Source organism: Dendrobates tinctorius, unplaced genomic scaffold (genome assembly GCF_039654945.1).
Source record: "Dendrobates tinctorius isolate UK_male_01 unplaced genomic scaffold, ASM3965494v1 ptg000120l, whole genome shotgun sequence".
Classification (NCBI taxonomy): domain Eukaryota; kingdom Metazoa; phylum Chordata; class Amphibia; order Anura; family Dendrobatidae; genus Dendrobates; species Dendrobates tinctorius.
The window spans coordinates 18,032,775-18,059,804 of record NW_027361788.1 but is presented as its reverse complement, the minus strand read 5'-3'; the positions used below and the strand labels follow the sequence as shown (position 1 = coordinate 18,059,804).

Genomic DNA, 27,030 nt, shown 5'->3' with positions numbered 1-27,030 from the left:
GTTGAATAGCAAGGCCTTTTAGTATGATAATGAGAAGGCCAAAACAGAACTTCAAAGCTTGAGTAGGAGCCACGCCAGCATGGGGCAGGAAGGTGCCTGAGGGCTTCAATTAGAATATACCTGTCAGCTGGACACAGAAATACACATCCATTGTCTTTCCCAGCCGCTCCAACTCCATCCTAGGATCATGGATTATGCGCACACCTTTCGAGTTATAGATTAATAAAAAATATCCGCGTGACCCTGAGTAAATCGCGCATCTGGCAGTGCGACTCCTTAGTCGGTGAGGGCTCTGGGACCTGAGATATAGAGATTGGCCCTCCACAGCGACCCAATGGGGCCATGTTTGCTCTCCACACGACAGGCAAAACAAACCGCATTCACTGGTACCTCTTGTGTCCTGATCCGATCATGCTGTAGAAAGTTACCCCTTTTCTTAGATATTGGGAATAAGTTCTGCAGGGAGCTAAAGGGTGGAGATTATTAGCCCACCCTCTGACACAGGGGGAGGAGCCCAGCATGCTTAAGAACTAGCAGCACATGGCAGAGAGACTCACTCTCGCAGAAGAACCAGACGATGATGATCTAAGAAGGAACTGGGGACAGATCTGCCAAGGGGAGCAGCGGCCCACGCTTTGGGGTCTGTCTGGCAACTAAGATTCTTATACCTGTGGACTGCAGAGCTCCCGGCATCTACATGCAACCTACCACCTGGTAAATTGACCTCCAGCTTAATATCTCTAAGTCTTGTACCCTTACTGTTATATTTTACTCTGACTGCAAAGCCACTGTAATTCCATCGTACTGTATATTTCTGTAATTATCTAGTGCGCCCTTAAGGCAATTAAACCATAAAATTAATCTTTGACTGATGCTTTTACTCTGATTATGAATCTTAGAATACCAAGCGGGTAACAGGACATCCTCCCCGGCGGCCATTTGCTTTATGTGCAGTTCCCTTACTGACCTGAGAGACAAAGCGGGGCGCCGGAGAGCTGCGCCTGTGTAGTTACGTCACATTGGTGACGTGGGAGGAACTGGTCTTTCCTTCACAGCATCCCTGGGAACGGAAGTTGCCGGCAGCGCCAATGAGGGGCAGGACGACTCCGGGGGCTGACGGAAGGTGAGTATATCTCTATTTTTTTATTTTTTTAATTATTTTTAACATTCTATCTTTTACTATTGATGCTGCATAGGCAGCATCATTAGTAAAAAGTTGGTCACACTTGACAAGCACTATGCTTGACAAGCGTGACCAACCGGTCAATCAGGCTACTTTCACATTTCTGGATTTTAAATCCGGCGGGCTGCGGCGAAAAGTTGTCAAACCGGATCCGGTAGAAGCCGCAGACCGCCGGATCATCTGTTTTTGCCGGATACGGTGCAGGAGAGGGAGTCTTCGGGCATGCGCTCTGCAAAAAAAGCTGTCCGGCGTTGTCAAAAACCGTTGCAGGGAACGTTTTTTGCAGACGCCGGACAGGCATTTTTTGCAGTTTCTGGCAAAAGCCGGAAACGCCGCATGGCCATCAGGCGCAATGTGGCGATAATGCAAGTCTATGGGAAAAAAGCCGGATCTGGTGGCAACAGGCGCCGGATCCGGTTTTTACATTTTTCGCCGCATCGCGCCTGATGCTTCAAAACGGAAATGTGAAAGTAGCCTCACTTTTCCAAGTGATGCTTCAAATCGCTTGGAAAAGCACAAGCATTCTGCAGGCTAAAAACGCTTGCAAAACGCTTGTGTTTTGTGGGAAAATGCATGCGAATTCCGCATGCATTTTACCCGCAGCAGGGAGTTGCGGAAATGCGGTCATTTCTGCAACGTGGGCACATAGCCTTAATGTGTAATAGGTGAGGACGTGGTGCAGAAGTGGAGTTTTTCCAAGAGTGGGCAGTGGGACTCTGGAGGGTTCCAGGGGTTGAAGTGGGGCTGGTGTGAGCCTTTGGGCAGAGTCTCAAGGGGGACAAACTGGTGGCAGCGGTGGGATCTGCGCGACTACGCCCAGTATCTTCACCACACCTCAACCACAATCAGTCCAGGGCCACACGGCTGTCGATTCTCTTATTTGAGAGAATTGGGCTGATTATGCAATAGAAACTGCTGTGAGTTGTCATTCTACAGTATCTCAGTAAGGCTGCAGAGACTAAAGCCCCCGTTACACATAGCGATATCGCTAGCAATATCGCTGTAACATCACCGACTTTGTGACGTAGCAGCGATATTGCTAGCGAAATCGCTATGTCTGATACTTGCCTCCGACCGGCTCCCCTGCTGCTCATCGCTGGTCGCGCGAGAACGTCCTGGACCATTTCTCGTCGTCAGCTTCCTGTGGCGCCGACGAGCAACGCGTGGACGCGGGGGGAGGACGTCAAGATCGCCGCGTCTGACAGGTAAGTAGCGACCCCCGACCCCTGCTATATCGCTGGTGAGATCTGCCTGTGTGGCAGCTCATTAGCGACCACTTAGCGATGCACCAGCGATCCATATCGTTGTCGGGATCGTTGGTGCATCGCTAAGTGTAACGGTACCCTAAGAAAGTAATTTCTCCATCTCCTCTATTGCTGGCCTCTGCAGTAATCAGACTGCACTATGACATATGAATGGAGTCCGATGTTTCACACGTACCCATAGACTCGTTTGAGTGCGTTCAGTCTGATTCTCCAATGCCCTCACAGCATGCTGCAATTGTTTTCTCGTGCTGAATATGAATAATCATGAGAAAATAATTGCTGATCTGCATTCCCCCATGGTATAACATTGGGCCAAGTGCTACCCTACAAACATCACATAGTACTCAGTCGTGTTATACGCCATTGTGAGTGAGTCCTTAGACCTTGTTCACACTGAGTTTTTTGAGGCATTCAAAATAAACTCATGTCTGTCAAGCAGAAATCGTGTCAGGACACTCCTTTTTTTTATCTTGGAGAGTTTTTTTTCAGAGCTTTTTGATGGGACAGCTCATAGTTTCAAGAGGTTTCGTTCAGAATCCTCTTCAAAAGAAGTGATACAAGGTGTTTTTTTTTCCATCAGGCGTTTTTTTTTTTTTTTTTTTACAAAATTTCTTTGGTAAAAAAAAAACCCCTAAAAAAACAATGAACAGCAAAGTGTATTCATAGAAATTAACTCAAAGAGTTTTCTAAGTAATTTTCAAGAGTTTTATTGGAAAAGAACCAAGTAGTGTGGTTATGCAAATAAAAATATTTATTTAAAAAAAAAAAAAAAAACACTGTCCACATGTTCAGAGAAAGTAGGTTTTATTGTGGCATTTTTTACTCTTTATTTAATTTTTTTGTATGAAGGTTGTGCCCTAGATGTGTCTAAGGCCTGTTTCACACATCAGTTTTCCTGTTCAGTCTAAATCCACCAAAATAGCGGAAAACAGATCCGCAGGTGGACTAACAGGAACGGGTGTCACCGGATCGGCGGATGTACGGATCCGCCGATGGTTTAAATTTAAAGGAACCTGCGCCGAGATATAGCAGAGTACCTGCATGATTGAGCGGGGGTCCATCGTCGCGATCTGAAGGCATAGCGCGAGAGGGCGATGTCGCGGGAGTGCTTCTCCATGTTGTAATGTTCGGGAGTCCCGCGATAAGAGATCGCGCGATGGGAGAAATCGTCGCGCGATAATCGGCCATGTTCGGGACTCCCGCGATAAGAGATCGCGCGACGGGAGAAATGTCGGGAGTCCCGCGAAACGAGAGAGATCCAGCAGCCAGACAGAATTGGGGGTTAAATATGTTTACAAACACTGAATGGTGGATACGGACAGCGAAAAAAACGTTGCGGGGTCCGTCCGGACATGTCAGCGGACGCCAAAATCTTGGTGGATCCGCTGACATGCGGCTGCAACGGATTACCATCAGTTAAAATCCGCCGATAATGCACGTCAATGGGCAAAACAACGGATCCGCAAAGAAAAATGGCGGATCCGTTTTTTTTTGCAAAACAGCTGATTTTCACTGATGGTGACAAACGGATGTGTGAAACAGGCCTAAGCAAGGACATAGCCACCAGGAATTGTATGCAAAAATGCAATTTTTTTTTTTTGCAAACAAGGATGCCCACGTATAAAAAGTCAGATATTAAGTCGAAAGGATATGAACAGATGCAAAACTTGTAAAAAAAAAAAAAAAAGCAGAGCCTCCGGTTCATAAAACTCCTCATTTGGGTATTTTTGTAGAGCTGCACCATAGTGCGCCCCGTGTCCTATAGTGTCCTTGTATTGGTGAAGCTAGTGATCCAAGTTTGGACTGTGCTGAATGCTATCAGCTTTCCTAGCTAATTTTTAGCAAGCTTTTCTAAAGTTTTCTGCATTTTTTTTTTTTTTCCCCCTATATACTTAACATTTACAACGTAAAATTTAGGGCACAGAAATCCTTCCACACAAAGAACGCTTAGGATCAACCCTAATCAACCACCTTAGGTGGCGATTGTTCAAAACTACACTCTTTTTTTTGCACAGTTCACAGGACCTATTCAGTAAAATCTGAGTTAAAGATTCAGATGTTCTGACTTAGCCTGATAGAGATGACTCCACATCTGCCAGTACATTTATGGCATCCAACCTCACTGTGAGGGAGGGGACGTGTACATTTTTTTTGGCTAACATTTTGGCGTATGTTAAGCCAACACTCCTTGTCAGGCACTGTGGAATAAATGTCTAATATACAGTGGCATGTAAAAGTTTAGGGCACACCTGGCCAAAATTACTTTTATTGTGAACAGTTTTGTAAATTGAAGATTAAATGATCTCTAAAAGGCCTAAAGTTAAAGATTACACATTTCCTTTGCATTTTTTTGAAAAAAAATATATATATTGTAATTTTTTACATATTAAAAATGACAAAGGAAAATGGTCCGATGCAAAAGTTTGGGCTCTTTTGGAAATTTGTGTGCCCAAATAACTTTGACCATGGTTTCAGACCTTAATTAGCCTGCTAGGATTATTTCTTGTTCACTAAAATAGTTAGGAAAGGCCAGGTGATGAAAATTTCCTAGGTTTATAAAAACCCAGCCTCCTTTAACCTCAAGCCATGAGTTCTTCTAAGCAGCTGCCTAGCACTCTGAAAATGAAAATAGTGGAGGCCCAGAAAGCAGAAGAAAGCTATAAGAAGATAGAAAAGCATTTTCACGTTGCCCTTTCCTCAGATAGAAATGTAATTTAGAAATGGAAGTTAACAGGACAGTGGAGGTCAAGATAAGGTTTAGAAGACCAATCAAAATTTCAGTGAGCGCGCCTTGTAGGATTGCTAGAGAGGCAAATAAGAACCCCCTCTTGACTACAAAAGACCTTCTGAAAGAGCAGACTCTGGAGTTGCGGTACATTGATCTATTGTTCAGAGACACCTGCACAAATATGGCCTTCATGGAGAGGCATTAGCAGAAAACCTCTCCTACGTCCTTACCAGAAAATCCACCGTCAGAAGTATGCAAAAGAACATTTAAACAAGCCTGATGCATTTTGGATGATGAGTCCTGTGGATGATGAGGTTAAAATAGAATGCTTTGGCCACAATGATCAAAGGTATGTGAGAGGGGAAAAAAAGGGCACAGAAATTCAGGAAAAGAACATCTTGACAACCATTAAGCACGGGGGGTTTTGTTGCAGCCAATAGCATGGGGAACATTTTTCAGGTAGAGGGAAGAATGGATTCAATGAAATATCAACACGTTTTGTATGCCAACATAACACCATCTGTAAAAAGCTGGAGTTAAAAAGATTATGGTTTCTACAAATTGATAATGATCCTAAACACAAGTCAAAACCCTTAATAGACTACCTGAAAAGGCATGAAATGAAGCTTTTACAATGGCCCTCACAGTCCCCTGATCTGAACATAATTGAAAATCTGTGGTTAGACCTCAGGTGCTAACTATGCAGGATGCCCAAATTTTCCTTTTTGTAATATATGAAAATATATATTTGCCTAAAATTCAAATGAAATGTGTCATCTTTAACTTTAAGCATTTTAGAGAGAATTTCACCTTCAGCCTGCTTAAATGTTCACAATAACAGTAATTTTGACTTTTGCATGCCACTGTACTCTATAAGCCCCCCCGGCATGATGTGTGCAGGCAGCCAAAGAGACTACTGAATAACACAATCAGCATCCTGCAATCAGTAGTACCTATGCCATAAATACGAGATGAGCATAGCCTTTTCAAGAGATTGGAATTATAATATGGATGGACAGTCCTTTAGGAAAGGTCATTAGTCTCAAACTTTCATAATAACCATGACTGATTGTGACCACATGGTAAACTAAAGTGTTTTCAACCATAACAATTTCCCGAAAATGAGAAGTTTTTACTCCCCAAATGGAAGTCAGGAAGTCCACAGCTGGTCCATCACTGGTTTTGCTAAATCCCGATGTATCTTGGGCTCTGTACATATCTTCCTCCTTATGATGTAGCCAATCAGTAACTGCTGACATAACTCCATATGGAGCAGCCCATTAACGGCTCCTGGTAGGCTACAGTGTTTAAGTGACATAATGTCATTTTGAGGACCAGGAGACACAGCGTGGGAAATAACTATAATGGTGCATCCTCATCAGGATGAAGGGAAAATAATGTGCACATTTGCAATACCACACTAACAATAACACGGCACACTTTAGAGGTACATTAGGGCTCCAGAAACTCTACCTACAGAATCATATCACAGCCTATAGTTGTATAAAGCTGTAGTGCACTTGATCCTTTGTACATTTCCAGTTGCTGTTGGTAAATGTACATACAAATTGTATTTTCTATAAGAAATATATATAATAGATTAAAACAAGCAGGAACTAAGTTCTGCTTTTATTAACCCCTTTCAGACATCAGACGTAATAATCCGTCCATGTGCCCTGGGGCTATTTGACCAGGGACGGATTATTATGTCTGCGTGATCGCCCAATTGCTGCAGTGTGTCAGCTGATTCTGACAGCTGACACCCAGCACTTTAACCCCCGAAATGCTGCAATCGAACACAATCGCAGAATTCCGGGAGCCGGAAGACCAGCAGCGTGACTCGGGGTCCAGATCGTTACCACGGTGACTCGATGTCGTCATGACGACATCTGGGTCACCAGACTTAGGACACTTGCTAATCATGCCCAGTGCATGCATGATGAGCAAGTTTGTCAGTCCAGAGCTGGCAGTTTCTACAGCGGTTATAGGAAGTTTCGCCCCCAGCAGTTCGCTCCAAGGACTGTTGACTGACTACATGGTTAATCCCACCAACCATCTCTGCAGAACTGAGATATTGGCTTTGCTGAACTAAAGTAGTGGTTAACCAGCTTCTACAGAACCTCTTTATCAAATATGTGGGGGCAAAATGTACCCGGGGGCAAACTGCTGGGGGCGAAACATCCAAATCCCTTCTACAGCATGGGGACGTTGCTGCTTCCCCATGCTGTAGAAGCGATCAGCCTGCAAAATATTATAGTCCCATAGTGGGACAAAGTAAAGTTAAAAAAGTAAAAAAAAAAATTTTTTGAAATAATTGTACAAATATTTAAGTAAAAAATCAAGATATTATATCTCATATATATACACCGGTATATATGAAGAAAAAAAAATATAAACAATAAAAGTAAACATTTGGCATTGCCACTTCCGCAACGACCTAACCTATAAAACTGTCCCACTAGTTAAATCCTTTAGTAAACACCATTAAAAAAAATAAAAAAACAAGGCAAAAATAAAACTTTATCATCATACTGCTGAATAAAAAGTGGAATAAAACGCGATCAAAAAGCCGGATATAAATAAACATGGAACCCTTGAAAAAGTCATCTTAGGCCTCTTTCACACTTTAGTTTTTTCTTGTCAGTTAAAATCCGGCAAAATGGCGGAAAGCGGATCCGTTTGTAACTGATGCAAACGGATGCCACCGGACCGTTTTGTTTTTTTTTTTGACGGATCCGTTGAATGCAGAATTTTAAATGAACCGCAGTCTGGGAAACAGAGAGAGGTTTGTTTTTTTTTTTTTCCCACCACCAGAAAGGATTTCAGGGTTAAATCCCCGGATGACTTCCTTTCACCGGCCATGCGCACTGAAAAATGCGGATCCTACAGCCACAAAAAAACGTTGCAGGGTCCGTCCAGGCATGCGGGCGCAAAAAACGGATCCAACAGATTCCGTCAAGATCCGTCGGTAATGCAACTCAATGGGGAAATAACGGATCCGCTAAAAAAAATGGCGGATCCGTTTTTTCAAAAACTGGCGGATTTTGCCTGATGGTCAAAAACAGAAGTGTGAAATAGGCCTTATCCTGCAAAAAAAACAAGCCGCCATACAGCTCCATCAGCGGAAAAATAAGTTATGGCTTTCAGAGTAAAGCGATGCAAAAATAATTATTTTTTCTATAAAAGCACCAAAACATAATAAAAATAAATAAATGAGGTATTGCTGTAATTGTACTGACCCGAAGAATAACGTCGCCTAATCACTTATACTGCATGAGGAACGGCGTAAAAAAGAAAAATTCTTCACATGCTGTTGATTTTTTTTTTTTTCATTCTGCCTCCCAAAGATCGCAGTAAAGCTTGGTGAACATTGATCCTGCGCTCTGCGCTGAGCGCTTACAACAGGGTTTCTGTGTAAATCCCTAAAATACGTGTATCAGATGGCAGATTTCTCATAATGAGGCAGATGGAGGCACTGTGGACGCTGTCTGACCTGTGATGCAACAGAGTCTGTCTTTTTAGGATTGCATAAAAGTGCTGTCAGTCACAGTTTTGTGCACTTCTGAAAAGAAGGACTCTGCTGAACAGAGGCCAGACAGAGTCCAGAGTAACTCTGCTGCCTCATCATAGTGAGTGGATCCCTCGGGGGGGGTTTCATCTGAATTGCATCACTCGGAGATTTAGATTGAAACCCCAAAGTAAGTGCTCAGCATAGCGCGCCGGATAACTGTGATCCCAAATATGTAAAATGTTCCCAATAAAAGCTTCAACTCAATCCACACAAAAAAGAAGCCCTCTAAGGTCCGTCATCTGTTAACGGAAATATAGGAGGCCTCCACGTTACTGGTAGCACAAATGCTCTGGAAAAGCGAAATGGCTCCTCACCCACCAAAAGAAATTCAGCAAATTCTCCGCTACCAAATCCAAATGCTCCCCTCCCTTCTGAGCTCCACAGTTTATCTAAACCAGGTTTCCCCAACTGCAGTCCTCAAGGCCCACCAACAGATCATGTTTTCAGGATTTCCTTTGTATTGCACAGGTGAATCAATTATCACCTGAGCAATACTAAGGAAATCCTGAAAACATGACCTGTTGGTAGGCCTTGAGGACTGGAGTTGGGGAACCCTGATCTAAACCACATACTGCGTCCATGTTTGGCATTTTTTAAGCGATGAGAGCCCGCCTAACTTACGGGTGCATGCCTCCAGAAGCACAGGTTTGGCATAATGTACTGGTGACTGCAACGTACTGGTCACTACAGCGTACTGGTCACTACAACGGCAGTTTGCAATTTTCACTCAGCAAAATTCATTGCTGCTTGTTTCTGGAAAATACCCATGGAGTAAAAATCGTCTCTACACCTGTAGCTAAATTCCCTAAGGGATGTAGATGGGCACCCATAGATGAATTCATTGAGAGGTGTAGTTTGTAAATTGGGGTCACTTATGGGGGGGTTCTGATGTTCTGGCACCTCATGGGCTCTTATGGTTTGCAGGTGCCATGACACATTTGGGTATTAGCGCCCTCAGGGAAAAATGGACCTTAGTTCGTTGTAAAAAATAATTCCTATTAGCCGTTTAGAAAAATTAAAAACTTGTGACTAACACAACATTTTTGTGAGGAAAATGTGAATTTTTTATTTTCATGACTCAACATTATAAACTTCTGTGAAGCACCTGAGGGGATCAAGGCGCTTACCACACATCTAAATACATTCCCTGAGGGGTCTAGTTTCCAAAATGGAGTTATTTTCCACTGTTTTGGCACATCAGGGGCTCTTCAAATGGGACATAACGTCCGGTAATGATTGCAGTAAATTTTACATTCAAAAAGTCAAATGACGCTCCTTCCCTTCTGAGCCCTGCCGTGCGCTCAAACCCTAGTTTTCTCCCTCATATTGGATATCGACGTACTCGGGAGAAATTGCACAACAAATTGTATGTTGCAATTTCTCCTGTTACTGTTATGAAAATGCAATATTTTCAGCTAAAACTTATTTGTGGGAATTTTTTTTTTTTTTCTTGTTTATGGCTCAACATTATAAACTTCTGTGAAGGACCTGAGGGTTTAATGTGCTCACCACACATGTAGATCAGTTCCTTGAGGGGGGTCTAGTTTCCAAATTGGTGTTATTTGTGGGGGATTTTCACTGTTTAGCCACATCAGAGGCTCTCCAAACGCGACATGGCGTCCAATCTTAACTCCAGCCAATTTTGCGTCGAAAAAGTAAAACTGTGCTCTTTCCATTTTGAGCTCTGTCATGCGCCAAAACAGTGGTTTAAACCCACATTGAGCCAGAAAATTTTGCATTCAATAAGTCAAATGACGCTCCTTCCTTTCCAAGCTCTGCCGTGCGCCCAAATAGTGGTTTTCTCCTTCATATAGGGTACCGGCATGCTCAGGAGAAATTGCACAACAAATTTTGGGGTCTGTTTTTTCCTGTTACCCTTGTGAGAGTAAACAAATTTGGATCTGAAGTCAGTTTTTGTAAAAAAAAAAAAAAAAAGTTAAATGTTAATTTTAATTTTTTTTTTTTTCAAAATATTCCTTTGAAGCACCTGAAGGGTTAAAAATATCTTGAATGTGGTTTTGAGCACCTTGAGGGGTGTGGTTTTAGAAAATACCCAAAAGTGTGACCATTCTATCATATAGGCCCCTCAAAATGAATTCAAATGTGATGTGGTCCATAAATGGTTTTGCAAATTTTGTTGGTAAAATTGCTGGTCAAATTTTAACCCTTATAACTTCCTAACAAAAAAAAAAAAATTCTTTCCAAAATTGTGCTGGTGTAAGGGTACGTGCACACGCTGTGGATTGTAGTGCAGATTTGGTCGCGCGGATTTTGTAAAATCCGCAGGTCAAAAGACCTGCGGTTTTACCTGCGGATTGCTCTGCGGTTTTGTTTTTCATCTCCTCAATGGAGGAGATGGCAAACCGCATTGACATGTCAATTCTTTCTGCGGTTTTAAAACCGCAGAAAAAACGCGCGGAAAAATCTGCACCGTCTGCACTGCGGTTTTTTATTCCCATAGGGAATAATGGTACTGTACACCGCAACAAAAACTGCTGCGGACCCGCAGCGGCCAAAACCGCTGCGGAACCGCAGCAGAATCCGCAGCGTGTGCACACACCCTAAAGTAGACATGTGGGAAATGTTATTTATTAACTTTTTCGTTTGACATATCTCTTTAATTTAAGGGCATGAAAATTAAAAGTTGGAAAATTGCAAAATTGTCCAAATTTTCACCAAATGTCCGTTTTTTTTTTCAAAAATAGACACAAGTCAACCGATCAGTCTTCCTGCCTTACTCCATTTACAACAAAATAGAGTTCCCACTGCAATCAGGGATAATCCTCTGCTATGGTTTGTGGTATTGGCATGGCGTTATGCTAGAAGGATCAGCGGACTAGACCCTTATACCTCAGTTTTCCTTCCTTTTCAAGGTAACCCTTTCTTTTTAGAAGGCAGACCACCCCCCAATTTACTGAGTGCAGGGGGAGAGAGGGTGAAGACTGGTCTGCGATCTTCTGACAGCTGCTCAATGTCCTCTTTCTCTGGAGGGTATTTTCTCCAAATATTCAATCCTAGTGGGTAATATTTTTATTGGTACTCAGATTAAGCATTACGTTGACTTGGTCTTCCGAGGCATACCAGACAGTGTCAGAACCTGTCCTCTCCATCTCCTCTCCCTTGGCGCTCATGCAGGAGTTTATTCGCTAAGTCTTTTCTATAAATCAGTCAAACCTTCTATTTCATGGTCAGATTCTTCACCCAGGCCCGGGCAGATGGGTATCACAACTATCTAATTATAGACTGACTGATCTTTAGAAAGACACTCTAGGTTTAACACCTTCACCCCCAAGGATGGTTTGCACGTTCATGACCGGGCCAATTTTTACAATTCTGACCACTATACCTTTATGAGGTCATAACTCTGGAAAGCTTCCATGGATCCCGGTGATTCTGACATTGTTTTCTCGTGACATATTGTACTTCATGTTAGTGGTAAAATTTCATTCAAATAACTTGCGTTTATTTGTGAGAAAAGCGGAAATTTGGCAAATTTTGAAAATTTCGCAATTTTCCAACTTTGAATTTTTATGCCCTTAAATCACAGAGATACGGCACACAAAAAACTTGATAACTAACATTTCCCACATGTTTACTTTACATCAGCACAATTTTGGAACCAAATTTTTTTTTTTTGTTAGGAAGTTATAAGGGTTAAAAATTGACCAGCGATTTCTCATTTGTGCAACACCATTTTATTTTTACGGACCACATCACATTTGAAGCCACTTTGAAGGGTCTATATGATAGAAAATACCCAAAAGTGACACCATTCTAAAAACTGCACCCCTTAAGGTGCTCAAAACCACATTCAAGAAGTTTATTAACCCCTTAGGTGCGTCACAGTAATTTTTTGAATATTTAAAAAAAAAAAATGAACATCTAACTTTTTTCCACAAAAAAATACTTCAGGTTCAATTTTTTTTTATTTTAGCAAGGGTAACAGGAGAAATTGGACTGCAAAAGTTATTGTGCAATTTGTCCGGAGTACGCTGATACCTGATATGTGGGGGGGAACCACTGTTTCGGCGCATGGCAGAGCTCAGAAGGGAAGGAGCGCCGTTTGACTTTTTCAATGCAAAATTGGCTGGAATTCAGACCCTATGTCACGTTTGGAGAGCCCCTGATGTACCTAAACAGTGGAAACCCCCCACAAGTGACCCCATTTTGGAAACTAGACCCCCCAAGGAACTTATCTAGATATGTGGTGAGAACTTTGAACCGACAAAGGCTTCACAGAAGTTTATAACGTACAGAGGTACAATTAAAAAATCATATTTTTCCCATAAAAATGATCTTTTCACCCCAATTTTCATTTTCCCAAGGGTAACAGGACCCTAAAAGTTATTGTGCAATTTGTCCTGAGTACGCTGATGATACCCCACATGTGGGGGTAAACCACTATTTGGGTGCATGGCAGAGCTCGGAAGGGAAGCAGCGCCATTTGACGTTTTTGGCTGGAATTGAGATTGGACACCATGTCGCGAATGGAAAACCCCTGATGTACCAAAACAGTGGAAACCCCCCACAAATGACCCCATTTTGGAAACTAGACCCCCCAAGGAACTTATCTAGGTGTGTGGTGAGCACTTTGAACCCCCCAGTGCTTCGCAGAAGTTTATAACGCCCGGGCGTGAAAATAAAAAATACGTATTTTTTCCACAAACATGATCTTTTAGTCACCAATTTTTTTAACTTTCCCAAGGGTACCAGGAGAAATTGGACCCCAAAAGTTGTTATCCAATTTGTCCTAAGTACGCTGATACCCCATATGTGGGAGAAAACTACTGTATGTGCACATGTCGGGGATCGGAAGGGAAGTAGTGACGTTTTGGAATGCACACTTTGATGGAATGGTCTGCGGGTGTCATGTTGCTTTTGGAGAGCCCCTAATGTACCTAAACAGTGGAAACCCCCCACAAATGACCCCATTTTGGAAACTAGACCCCCCACGGAACTTATCTAGATGTGTGGTGAGCACTTTGAACCCCCAAGTGCTTCACAGAAGTTTATAACGCTCAGGCGTGAAAATAAAAAAATCATTTGTTTTCCACAAAAATGATATTTTTGCCCCCAATTTTTTATTTTCCTAAGGGTAACAGGAGAAATTGGACCCCAAAAGTTGTTTTGCAATTTGTCCTGAGTAGGCTGATACCCTACATGTGGGGGTAAAACACTGTTTGGGCGCATGGCAGAGCTTGGAAGGGAAGGAGGACCATTTGACTTTTTCAACTCAGAATTGGCTGGAATTGAGATCAGACGCCATGTTGCATTTGGAAAGCACCTGATGTGCCCAAACAGTGGAAACCCCCAATTCTAACTCCAACCTGAGCCCTAACCCTAATGGGAAAATGGAAATAAATACATTTTCTTTTAATTTTATTATTTTTCCCTAACTAAGGGGGTGATAACGGGGGGTTTGATTTACTATTTCTGGCGGTTTTTATATTTGGCAGCTGTGATACGCTAAAAGACGCTTTTTATTGTAAAAATAGTTTTTGCATCACCACATATTGAGAGCTATAATTTTTCCATATTTTGACCCACCGTGTCAGGTGAGGTCTTATTTTTTGCTGGACGAGTTGACATTTTTATTGGTACCATTTTCGGGCACGTGACTTTTTTGATCGCTTTTTCTTCCGATTTTTGGGATGCAGAATGAACAAAAACCAGCGTGCAGAATGAACAAAAATCAGCGTTTCATGAATTTCTTTTGGGGGGGTGCGTTTACACCGTTCCGCGTACGGTAAAATTGATAAAGCGGTTTTATTCTTCGGGTCAGTATGGTTACAGCGATACCTCATTTAGGTCATTTTTTTTATGTTTTGGCGCTTTTATGCAATGAAAACTTTTATATAAAAAATAATTATTTTTGCATCGCTTTATTCTACGAGCTATAACTTTTTAATTTTTTCGCTGATGTTGTATGGCGGCTCGTTTTTTGCGGGACAAGATGACGTATTCAGTGGTACCATGGATATTTATATGCGTCTTTTTGATCGCGCGTTATTGCACTTTTTGTTTGGCGGTATGATAAATCATTATTTTTTGCTTCGTTTTTTTATTTTTATTTTTTAAGGGGTTCGCTAAAGGGGTTAACTAATGGGACAGTTTTATAGGGCGGGTCATTACGGACGCGGCGATACCTAATATGTGTACTTTTACTGGTTGTTTTTTTTTTTTTTTTTTTTTTTTTTCAAAAAAATGGATTTATTGGGGAATATATATATATATATATATATATATATATATATATATATACTAATTTATTTGGCGATTTATTTTTAATTATTTTAACACTTTTTTTTTTTTTTTTTTTTTTTTACTTTATTACATAGTCCCAGGTGGGACATCACTGTCCTGTGACAGATCGCTGATCTGTCACATCACAGATCACTGTGACAGATCAGTGATCTGTCACAGGCACTGCTGCAGACTTCCTCATGCCTGCGCTTTGCAGGCACTGAGGAAGTCAGCTCCCTGCAGGCCCCCGAAGGCCCCTGTCGCCATCTTGGATTCGGGGGCCTGCAGGGAAAGAGCCCCCCGCAGCAGCGCTGCACATTGCGCTGCTGTGGGGGGCTCAGGGGAGCACGGAGGGAGCCCCCTCCCTGCCGATGCTTCCCTTTAACCCCCGGTACACCGCTATCATGTTTGATCGCGATGTGCAAGGGATTAACGTGTCAGGGGCGGTCCGTGACCTCCCCTGACACATTGTTCCGGGTGTCAGCTGTGATAATCAGCTGACACCCGCCCGCGATCAGCGGCGCTCTCCACGTGGGCGCCGCTGATCGCGCTAGACGTACTATCCCGTCCATGGGCATAGGGGCCCGGGTCCCATGGACGGAATAGTACATCTGATGTCAGAAAGGGGTTAAAATATTTCAATAAAAAAAATGTTTTATTAGCATCCCTTTGTGTTGCCTGATTTAGGAACCAATTGTGTGAATTATTGTACTTTGTAAGGGATGTGTCCCAATTACAGGGGTTCTTCAAATTTCAGGACTTCTGTGTGATTAAATCCCATCAGGCTATGTAGGCTGTCACATATAACAGACAGCATGAGCCGATGATGGGAGAATAGTCTCATCATCCGGCGCCTGAGTCCATTTGTGAAAAAAATTCAAAACATTGACACAATCACATATACTATACATACTCACCTAACACCTAATCCCCGACATCCGCGTCTCCTGCAAGCAGTCAAAAATAATAAACCAACATATACTCCCTGTCTGCTGTAGTCTATTTACTACAGAGTGTCCCACGTACGTCGATGTCACCCGGCCACCGGTGATACACTGACAGGAGGTAATTGCTCCCGCAGTGTATCACTGAGCCGCCGTGAGAGTTCTTCATTTCCGGTGCTCTCACATACGGCACCGCTGGGTGAGAAAGTTCTAACACAGCGTTGGTGCCGTAAGTGAGAGCATCGGAGCTGATGAACTCCGGTGAACTCTCACGGCAGCGCAGTGTTACACTGCTGGAGCGATTACCTTCTGTCAGTGTATCGCCGGAGGCCAGGTAGAGCAGTCACATCTCCCGATGTGACTGTTCTACATGTGAGATTGCCGTGGGACACTTGGCATTATGGATTGTCGGACAGGATAGTATTATATGTTGGTTTATTTTATTTTTGTTGCAGGAGACAATGGAGTCGGGATTAGGCGATCTGTAAGTATGGTTAATTAAGATTCAATAAAGGAGTCTGTGATTTTTTTCAAATAAAGGACTTTATTCTGGCTGTGTCTTTATTTAACATAGAACTATAGGATTAGTATTGGATAGGTGTCTTATAGACGCCTCCATTACTAACCTGTGGGCTTGATGTCACCCGACAATACAAAGGTGACATCAACCCCACAAATATGAACCCCACTTGCCACCATTACAGAGCAAGTGGGAAGAGCGAGGCTAAGTGCCAGAATTGGCACATCTGTAAGATGTGCCATTTCTGGGGTGGCTGAGAACTGATGTTTTTAGCCTGAGGGGGGGTGCCAATATATATGGCCCCTTCCCACGCTATTAATATCAGCCTGCAGCTGTCTGCCTAGCCTTTGCCGGTTCGATTTTATAGGGAGACCCCATGTCAATGTTTTTCTGGGGTTACCCTGTAAACTAGCCAGTAAAGGCTAAGCAAACAGGTGTTAGCTGATATTAATAGCCTGGGTGAGAGCATCTGATGTGATATGCTAATGACCCTCGGCTCCTGCTGCGAGCAGAAGCCGAGTGTTATGCGTCTGTGCTTTGAGCCTCTCGCACAGCTGCGGCGGAGGATGAGAAATGACTTTCTCCATCTCCATTGACAGGGTCAACGTATAGATCGCACATCACTCAGGTGATATCCAAGTGATGTGCGTTGTCTCACGCGCACCAATAGGCTTATAGGCATGCTGCTATTCCACTCGCACATTGAAAACAGCCAAGAAAAAAACAATGGGAGCTGCCCCATAGATGAATACTGGTCCAAATGCTATGCAATGTTTTATTGCATAGCACTCGTCCGTATTCATCACTAGTGTGACCCTGGCCTTATACTGAGCAATGTGCTGCTGATAATGATAACTTTTCTTTGACCCACATAAATGATCTAATCACCCTATGAATTAGAGTACCCCTATACAAACCTATAATCGTTGATTATCAGAATGTTTAAATGTGCCTTAAAAAGGTTGTCCAACCAACAAAGTACATTTTAATCAATACTGTAGATTATAGAAAAAAAATAAAGTTGCATATCTGTGTGTGCTGAGATAATCTTATGCATGTGCCCCTGATATGTAGTATGTATTGGCTGTGTCTGACCTTGCAGGCCTGGGGAGGAAACAAAAGAGAGCATACAGACAGGACAACATGGGATTGCAGCCGCTGCCTTCCGTAAGACTTTTCACTGCTCGTTTTAAAATAAATGTTTTACCTCAAAGAACAGCAAGTGATCACAAATGATTCTCTGTGAGATAAAGATTTTTTTTCTGTGAGGTAAAACAAGTTTTTAAAATAGGCAGGGAAATATTTAATTTCACAGAAAGTAGCAGCTGTGATCACATGCTGTGATATCTGTATACTCTTTTGCTTCCTCCCCTGCCCAGGAGATGTGGTCAAGGCTGCCATCAGGGCATTACTGTCCTTACTGCTGTATGAGGCCTGGTGAGCAGGAATACAGAGAAGAGCCCAGACCGGGCCCCCTCTGCTCAGGGGGCCCCTGAGGCAGGAGGATCCTGTTGGTGCAGTAACTAAACTTGTGTCCTCGGAAGCACGTTCAGTTAAATTCTAATGCTGTGCAATAGTTAAAAGCTGCCAGCCAATCACAGGCTGGCAGCTGACTTCGCTGGCTTATGATGTCACTCTTATGCGCTGGCGAGACTGCCCTTCAAATGGATGGAGTAGGTGATGACACTGCTGGACCATAGCCAGGTAAGAAGTGTTTTTTTTTTTTTTTTTTTCTCTCAAATTGAAAGTGGCAAGCCGCAATATGGGGACAGATTAGGCAGGATCATGGGGCAGGATCGAGACAGATGGGGAAGGATCTTTTGGCACGATGGAGAAACATGGGGCTGGAGTTAGACAGATGGGGCAGGACCATTGTTCAGAATGGAGACATAGAGCAGGACGGAGACACATGGGACAGGATCATGGGGTAGGATGGAGACACATGGGACAGGAGGCATATGGGGCAGGATAATGGGAAAGCTGAGACAAGATCATGGGACAAATGAGGCAGGATCATGGGACACTAGGGGTAGGATGGAGACAGATAGGAAGATCATATGGGACAGGATGGGAGAACATATGGCTGGAGCCACAAATGAGACACAAGGGTGCCAGAATGGGGGAAATTATTACTGTAGGGGCTAATTAATGGATATTATTGCAGTGATGTATTTTATTTTTGAGGATACTGTTTTCAATGGTGGAGGTGCTGGTACTTTGCAGGGCGGCACTATGTCATCTTTTTTTCTTCATTTCGTGTAGTGTATAAGTTGTAAAAAAAAAAAAAAAAAAAAAATTAAGTAATCTCTGCAAGCGGTGCTCTAGTTAAATTATTTTCTGCAGAGACGAGTCTTGGTTGGAAGAAGTAATGGCGGTCTGTGCTGGATGAAAAAGAAAAGCGAAGATGAAGGACTTCAACTAAAGTCTTCACTGGTGAGTCAATGTATTACCCGTACACTGACACTATACACTGTATATTATATACAAAGCTCTTGTGTATAATGTCACCGGTGATCACTGTATTACCTGTACACTGACATTATATACAGAGCTCGCGTATAATGTCTCCATTGATCCCTGTATTACCTGTGCACTGACACTATACACTGTATATTATATATAGAGCTCTTGTGTATAATGTCACCGGTGATCACTGTATAACCTGTACACTGACACTATATACAGAGCTTGCATATAATGTCTCCATTGATCCCTGTATTACCAGTACACTGACACTATACACTGTATATTATATACAGAGCTCTTGTGTATAATGTCACCGGTGATCACTGTATTACCTGTACACTGACACTATATACAGAGCTGTGTAAAATTGTACTAGTGATCACGGTATTACCTGTACAGTATATACAGAGCTTCTGTGTATAATGTCACTGATCACTCTATTATCTTTACACTGATACAGTATACTATGTACACAGCTCCTGTGTATAATGGCACATATAGTAATATTATTATTGTGGGGTTTTTTTGTTAATTAGTATTGTAGTATTCGGTTACTATGTGGTGGTAATATGTAATCTGATCATGATGTGGTGTTACTTGTTCCTTGTGTGTGATATTATTCCATCAATATGTGGTGGTAATATGTGGTCCAGCCATAGTTTGACGGTATTTGTCCCTTGTATGTAGTGGTGTTGGTTATTTTAAAAATTGAAAAATAAAAATATACCGTATTTTTCGGACTATAAGACGCACCGGACCATAAGAGGAACCCCAAATTTTCAGAAGGAGATATGACTCCCATCCCAGACTGGTGCGGGAAAATGGCCGTCGGGGGGCGGCGCATGCAAAGGATGAGATCTCAGCACCGAGATCTCAATCTGAGCATGCGCCGCCCTCGGCGGCCATTTTCCCTGAGGCCACCGCATGACAGCAATGGATGTGCGGTGGGCCTCCAGGCTTTCACAAAATGCCGACGGAGACCCCCGCACCACAGAGCATCGTCGAACCTGCCACACCAGGCTGGAAAGGGAGTGTGATCATCCACCTGCAGCGTCAGACCAGGACCGCCACAGAATCGCCTGACTCCTGCTGATGCCACACTATTTTTAAGTATATTCCGACTATAAGACGCACCCCCATTTTCCCCCAAAATTTTTTGGGAAGAATGTGCGTCTTATAGTCCCCAAAATATGGTAACTAAAGAGTATTGGATATTTTATCAAATGTTTAATAGGTTAAAGTAGAGTAAGGCCATGCCAAAAGAGCCTACTTTGTCGAGGTGGATTTAAAAAAATCTGTTGGCCAAAACAAAAGCTTCTAGATGTGAATGTGATATGGTGTTTGATGGAACTGTTAGGCTATGTGCACACTTTGCAGATTTGTTGCGTTGCCGCAGCGGTTTTTCCACGCGGAAATGCTCCAAAAACACAGTGGATTACTTAAACAATGTTAATCAATGACATTCATGAATTATGCACATGCTGTAGAAATTTCCGTCCTTATTTGCAGCGTTTTATTTTCCACAGTATGTCAATTCTTTCTGCGGATCTGCAGCATTTTTCACCCATTAACTTCCATTGAGTCAGTCAAATCTGCACCAAATACGCAGGTGTAAAAAAGTTTGCGGATTTGCTGCCAAAAGCGCTGCAGAATTGTCAAAGGAAATCATGTCAGAAGAAGTATGGGCGGAAAATGTGTGAGCGGAGAATGTGTGTGTCTGTCTGCGGGTGTCTGTGTCTGCGGGGACCCATGTGACGAACAGCCCATAGTGATTGTACTTAGGCGTCGTCTGATGGAACTACTACTCCCATCAGACTATAATTCACACAATTGGTTCCTAAATTAGGCAACGCAAAGGGATGCTAATAAAACAATTTTTTATTGAAATATTTTAAAAGACATAATAAAGGAATTCATTGAATTTACAACACAACCAAGGACCTCATGTCATAGACAAACTACGATGCAAAGAGAAGCTGTAAAAAACAGCAATATCACCACATGATCAAATAGTGGAACCCGCTAAGAAAATACCTCATTTATATATAGAATACAATTTTTCAGAATACTGAATTCTATACACCAATATCCTTCCCCTAACTAGATGGCACAAAAAGCCCACCGGATAGGCACATGTAACTATAGCATTTATCAAATAAATACATGTGTAAAAAAGGGGCTAAATAAGCCACTATAAAGTGCATAGCATCAAATAAAGGACTAGAACTCTAGTGCCACCTTTTGGAGGTAGCAATCCTAAAAGTCAATGTTGACCCTTTAATGAGCCTAGTTACATGACTTAGGATAAAAGCCAAGCCAGAATCTCCATTTGCAGACACTGTGTTTCGGGGTACTGCCCCTCATCAGTGCAAAGTGGGAGATCTGGTTTGGCTGTGAGAGAGGCGTCTGACCGATATCCAAGAAGTATCATTTCTCCTTGCAGAGAATGACATGCTAAGCATGTCGAGGTGAGGAGACTTAAAGCCGCAATGCTCCTCTGGGAAATATGCTAATTATGCAAATTGTCTCTTCAGAGAGGAAGAGGACTAGAACTCTAGTGCCACCTATTGGAGGTAGCAATCCTAAAAGTCAATGTTGACCCTTTAATGAGCCTAGTTACATGACTTAGGATAAAAGCCAAGCCAGAATCTCCATTTGCAGACACTGTGCTTGGCTTTTATCCTAAGTCATGTAACTAGGCTCATTAAAGGGTCAACATTGACTTTTAGGATTGCTACCTCCAATAGGTGGCACTAGAGTTCTAGTCCTCTTCATCTCTGAAGAGACAATTTGCATAATTAGCATATTTCCCAGAGGAGCATTGTGGCTTTAAGTCTCCTCACCTCGACATGCTTAGCATGTCATTCTCCGCAAGGAGAAATGATACTTCTTGGATATCGGTCAGACGCCTCTCTCACAGCCAAACCAGATCTCCCACTTTGCACTGATGAGGGGCAGTACCCCGAAACACAGTGTCTGCAAATGGAGATTCTGGCTTGGCTTTTATCCTAAGTCATGTAACTAGGCTTATTAAAGGGTCAACATTGACTTTTAGGATTGCTACCTCCAATAGGTGGCACTAGAGTTCTAGTCCTCTTCCTCTCTGAAGAGACAATTTGCATAATTAGCATATTTCCCAGAGGAGCATTGCGGCTTTAAGTCTCCTCACCTCGACATGCTTAGCATGTCATTCTCCGCAAGGAGAAATGATACTTCTTGGATAGCATCAAATAAATGCATATATCTATAGCGCCACAGAAATGTGACACTTAGAGGGCTGAACATACTGATGTGTAAAAAAACTACCAGTCATGTATAATATACAGCCATTTTAATCATGGGGTTATGTACACATATATCCCTATCCAAGCTGAAAAATCAGCATAATAAACTAATGTGCACAAATATCTATAGCGCTATAAAACACATGAGGTTTAACAAGTGCATATAGTTATGGCATCACAAAATGTACCCATAAATAGGGCTAAGTAAAATCCTATATGAAGGGCATAGCGGTAAAATCAAAACCCCAATAAACATGAAAACCATTACCGGTATATTGCACGTGGATGTCCTGGCGTCCTCACTGCCCCGATGCGCGTTTCGATCCCCTTCGTCAGGGCCGAATGCCCTTGCAAGAAAATCTATATAGGGCTGACGAGTCAGTGCGGGTGCGCGATCATAGAGAAGGCTAAAACTATACAGGACATTACTTTGCTCAAGACTCTGCCCCGTCACTTTAAGAAATTCCATCATAGTAACCCCCACTTGCTTTCGATTAAAGGGATTGATGTGGTTAATTTAGGGATTAGAGGAGGTGACATTATTAAACGGTTAGCTAAGAAAGAATGTCAGTGGATTTATAGATTGGGAACCCTTGTACCACAGGGCTTGAATGAAAATTTTGGGTTTGGGGCCTTCTTGTGAACCTCTTCCGTTCGGGCAGTTTTCTTGAGACTTTTTGAGATCGTTAGTTCATTCCTTATGTTGTGACATTTTAAAATAGGGGTAGGGGGTACATGTACAAGGTTTTATTATTAATGTTTTTTAGCAGGATTTGTTTTAATTTGTTTATTTGTTTTCTTCAGTTCATGTGTTTTTGCACCAGTGAAAATTATTCCCAATCATGATGAATATAATGGTTTATTGGAAAATACTATCGTGGGGTGACCTAAATGGACTCCCATAAAAGTGATCGACTGAAGCATATATCGCGATATTTTAATCGGAAGGAGAGGATTGGAAGGAGAGGTCCGGATTAAAAGAAAAGAAATTGATTAAAAATATATTTTTGTATGTAATATTGGTTTGTGTTCATCATGTAAGGCCTGTTTCACACTTCCGTTTTTGTGTCCGCCAAACGGATCCGTTTCCGTTTTTTTGACGGAAACTGATGCAGACGGATCCGTTTTTAAAAAAACGGATCCGTTTTTTTGACGGATCCGCGGTAACCACTAATGTAAGTCTATGGGACAAAAAAACGGATCCTGCAAAAAAATGGCGGATCCGTTTTTTTACGGAAACCAACGGATTTTGACGGATTTGAAAAAACGGAAGTGTGAAACAGGCCTAACATTCACTATATGTAGTTTATTTTCATATGTGGTGATATGGTTATGGGGACATATTAATTATTTTAAATATAGGCCATTTATGTTTTGTCATCATATAGTGATAAATTTGTATGCAATACTATGTATTGGTGGAATTGTGCGCATTTGTGGGTTGCAAACCTATTTTAGAAAGCTATTTGCGGTCACACAGTGGGGCGTTTAGAAAAACGTCATTTATGACGTCCTATTTTGTCCCACGAGACCGCAGTATGCTTTCTCCTTTAGCTATATGGGTCTGCTTAGCCGACATATGTGCCGTATCTTCCCCAGTATATTAAGTAGGCACTGATGATGCATGCGCCATTGGAGTTTATTATTTTCTTAGGAATGTCGTTCCATCTCACTAGCGCATGCGCCTGGAGTGCTCAGTATGAGAGCGGCGTCTTGGGTCATATCCGGCTGTGATTGCCGGTGTTATTTTGTAACACGCTCTCCATTGGTAGCTTCAAATTTATGCTCTTCTCACCGTCCTATCATGAAGTGCCTATCGTTATTTATACCTTGCGTGCCCCCTGCCCTGACACGCCCCCTGCCCTGACACGCCTCCTGACGAAGGGGATCGAAACGCGCGTCAGGGCAGTGAGGACGCCAGGACATCCACGTGCAATATACTGGTAATGATTTTCATGTTTATTGGGGGTTTTGATTTTACCGCTATGCCTTTCATATAGGATTTTACTTAGCCCTACTTATGTGTACATTTTGTGATGCCATAACTATATGCACTTGTTAAACCTCATGTGTTTTGTAGCGCTATAGATATTTGTGCACATTAGTTTATTATTCTGATTTTTCAGCTTGGATAGGGATATATGTGTACATAACCCCATGATTAAAATGGCTGTATATTATACATGACTGGTAGAGGGCTGAACAGACCGATGTGTAAAACACTAAGTGGCAGATTTCTGTAGCGCTATAGATATATTCATTTATTTGATGCTAAGCACTTTATAGTGGCTTATGTAGCCCCTTTTTTACACATGTATTTATTTGATAAATGCTATAGTTACATATGCCTATCAGGTGGGCTTTTTGTGCCATCTAGTTAGGGGAAGGATATTGGTGTATAGAATTCAGTATTCTGAAAAATCGTATTCTATATATGAATGAGGTATTTTCTTAGCGGGTTCCACTATTTGATCATGTGGTGATATTGCTGTTTTTTACAGCTTCTCTTTGCATCATAGTTTGTCTATGACATAAGGTCCTTGGTTGTGTTGTAGAATCATAGAATCGTAGAGTTGGAAGGGACCTCCTGGGCCATCTGGTCCAACCCGCTGCTCAAAGCAGGATTCGCTAAATCATCCCAGTCAGATGTCTGTCCAGCCTCTGTTTGAAGACTTCCATTGAAGGAGAACTCACCACTTCACGTGGCAGCCTGTTCCACTCATTGATCACTCTAACTGTCAAAAAGTTTTTTCTAATATCTAATCTGTGTCTCCTCCCATTCAGTTTCATCCCATTGCTTCTAGTCTTTCCTTGTGCAAATGAGAATAAAGTTGATCCTTCTACAATGTGACAGCCCTTGAGATATTTGTAGACAGCTATTAAGTCTCCTCTCAGTCTTCTCTTCTGCAAGCTAAACATTCCCAAATCCTGCAGCCTTTCCTCATAAGACAGGGTTTGCAGACCGGTCACCATTCTGGTCGCTCTTTTCTGAACTTGCTCCAGTTTGTTGATGTCTTTTTTAAAATGTGGTGCCCAAAACTGGACACAATATTCCAGATGAGGTCTGACCAAAGAGGAGTAGAGGGGAAATAATGACTTCACGTGATCTAGACTGTATGCTTCTGTTAATACATCCTAGAATTGCATTTGCCTTTTTTGCTGCTGCATCACACTGTTGACTCATATTCAGTCTGTGATCTATTAGTATACCCAAGTCTTTTTCACATGTGCTGTCACTTAGCCCTATTCCTCCCATTCTGTATATGCTTTTTTCATTTTAAATGCCCAGATGTAGTACTTTGGTTTTTAACAGGGAGAAATGCATTCTGTTAGTTGCTGCCCACTTCTCCAGTTTATTTATATCTTTTTGAATCCTCTCTCTCTTCTCTAGTATTAGCTATCCCTCCTAGCTTTGTGTCATCAGCAAATTTAATCAGTTTACCCTCAATTCCTTCATATAAATCGTTGATAAAGATGTTGAACAATACAGAGCCCTGTGGTACCCCACTTGAGACATTCTTCCAACTGGATGTGCAGCCATTTACGACCACTCTTTGGGTCCGATCACTAAGCCAGTTATGAATCCACCTAACAATTGCCTTGTCCATTCCATACTTAGTCATTTTTTCAATAAGGATTGTATGAGAGACTTTGTCAAATGCTTTGCTGAAGTCAAGATATACTATATCTATATCATTTCCTTCAATGAATTCAATGAATTCCTTTATTATGTCTTTTTAAAAATATTTCAATAAAAAATTGTTTTATTAGCATCCCTTTGCGTTGCCTAATTTAGGAACCAATTGTGTGAATTATAGTCTGATGGGAGTAGTAGTTCCATCAGACGACGCCTAAGTACAATCACTATGGGCTGTTCGTCACATGGGTCCCCGCAGACACAGACACCCGCAGACAGACACACACATATTCTCCGCTCACACATTTTCCGCCCACACTTCTTCTGACATGATTTCCTTTGACAATTCTGCAGCGCTTTTGGCAGCAAATCCGCAAACTTTTTTACACCTGCGTTGCCTGATTTAGGAACCAATTGTGTGAATTATTGTACTTTGTAAGGGATGTGTCCCAATTACAGGGGTTGTTCAAATTTCAGGACTTTTGTGTGATTAAATCCCATCAGGCTATGTAGGCTGTCACATACAGTATAACAGAGACAGCATGAGCCGATGATGGGAGAATAGTCTCATCATCCGGCGCCTGAGTCCATTTGTGAAAAAAAATCAAAACATTGACATAATCACATATAATATACACTCACTGGCCACTTTATTAGGTACACCATGCTAGTAACGGGTTGGACCCCCTTTTGCCTTCAGAACTGCCTCAATTCTTCGTGGCAGAGATTCAACAAGGTGCTGGAAGCATTCCTCAGAGATTTTGGACCATATTGACATGATGGCATCACACAGTTGGCGCAGATTTGTCGGCTGCACATCCCTGATGCGAATCTCCCGTTCCACCACATCCCAAAGATGCTCTATTGGATTGAGATCTGGTGACTGAGGAGGCCATTTGAGTACAGTGAACTCATTGTCATGTTCAAGAAACCAATCTGAGATGATTCGAGCTTTATGACATGGCGCATTATCCTGCTGAAAGTAGCCATCAGATGTTGGGTACATTGTGGTCATAAAGGGATGGACATGGTCAGCAACAATACTCAGGTAGGCTGTGGCGTTGCAACGATGCTCAATTGGTACCAAGGGGCCCAAAGAGTGCCAAGAAAAAATTCCCCACACCATGACACCACCACCACCAGCCTGAACCGTTGATACAAGGCTGGATGGATCCATGCTTTCATGTTG

General features: G+C 42.3%; 1 protein-coding gene across 5 annotated transcripts in view; it reads left to right on the top strand.

Moving 5' to 3' along the window:
- The window catches only part of TMEM187 (transmembrane protein 187), a 42,413-nt gene that overhangs the window by 7,534 nt on the left and 7,849 nt on the right, over nt 1-27,030 (top strand). The window contains exon 2 of one of the 5 annotated variants that reach the window (XM_073590803.1): nt 11,453-11,620. The exons of the other annotated variants lie outside the window; for them this stretch is intronic. The gene's annotated coding sequence lies outside the window, so the exon portion shown is untranslated. The remainder of the gene's footprint in view (nt 1-11,452; nt 11,621-27,030) is intronic. 5 annotated transcript variants of the gene reach the window in all.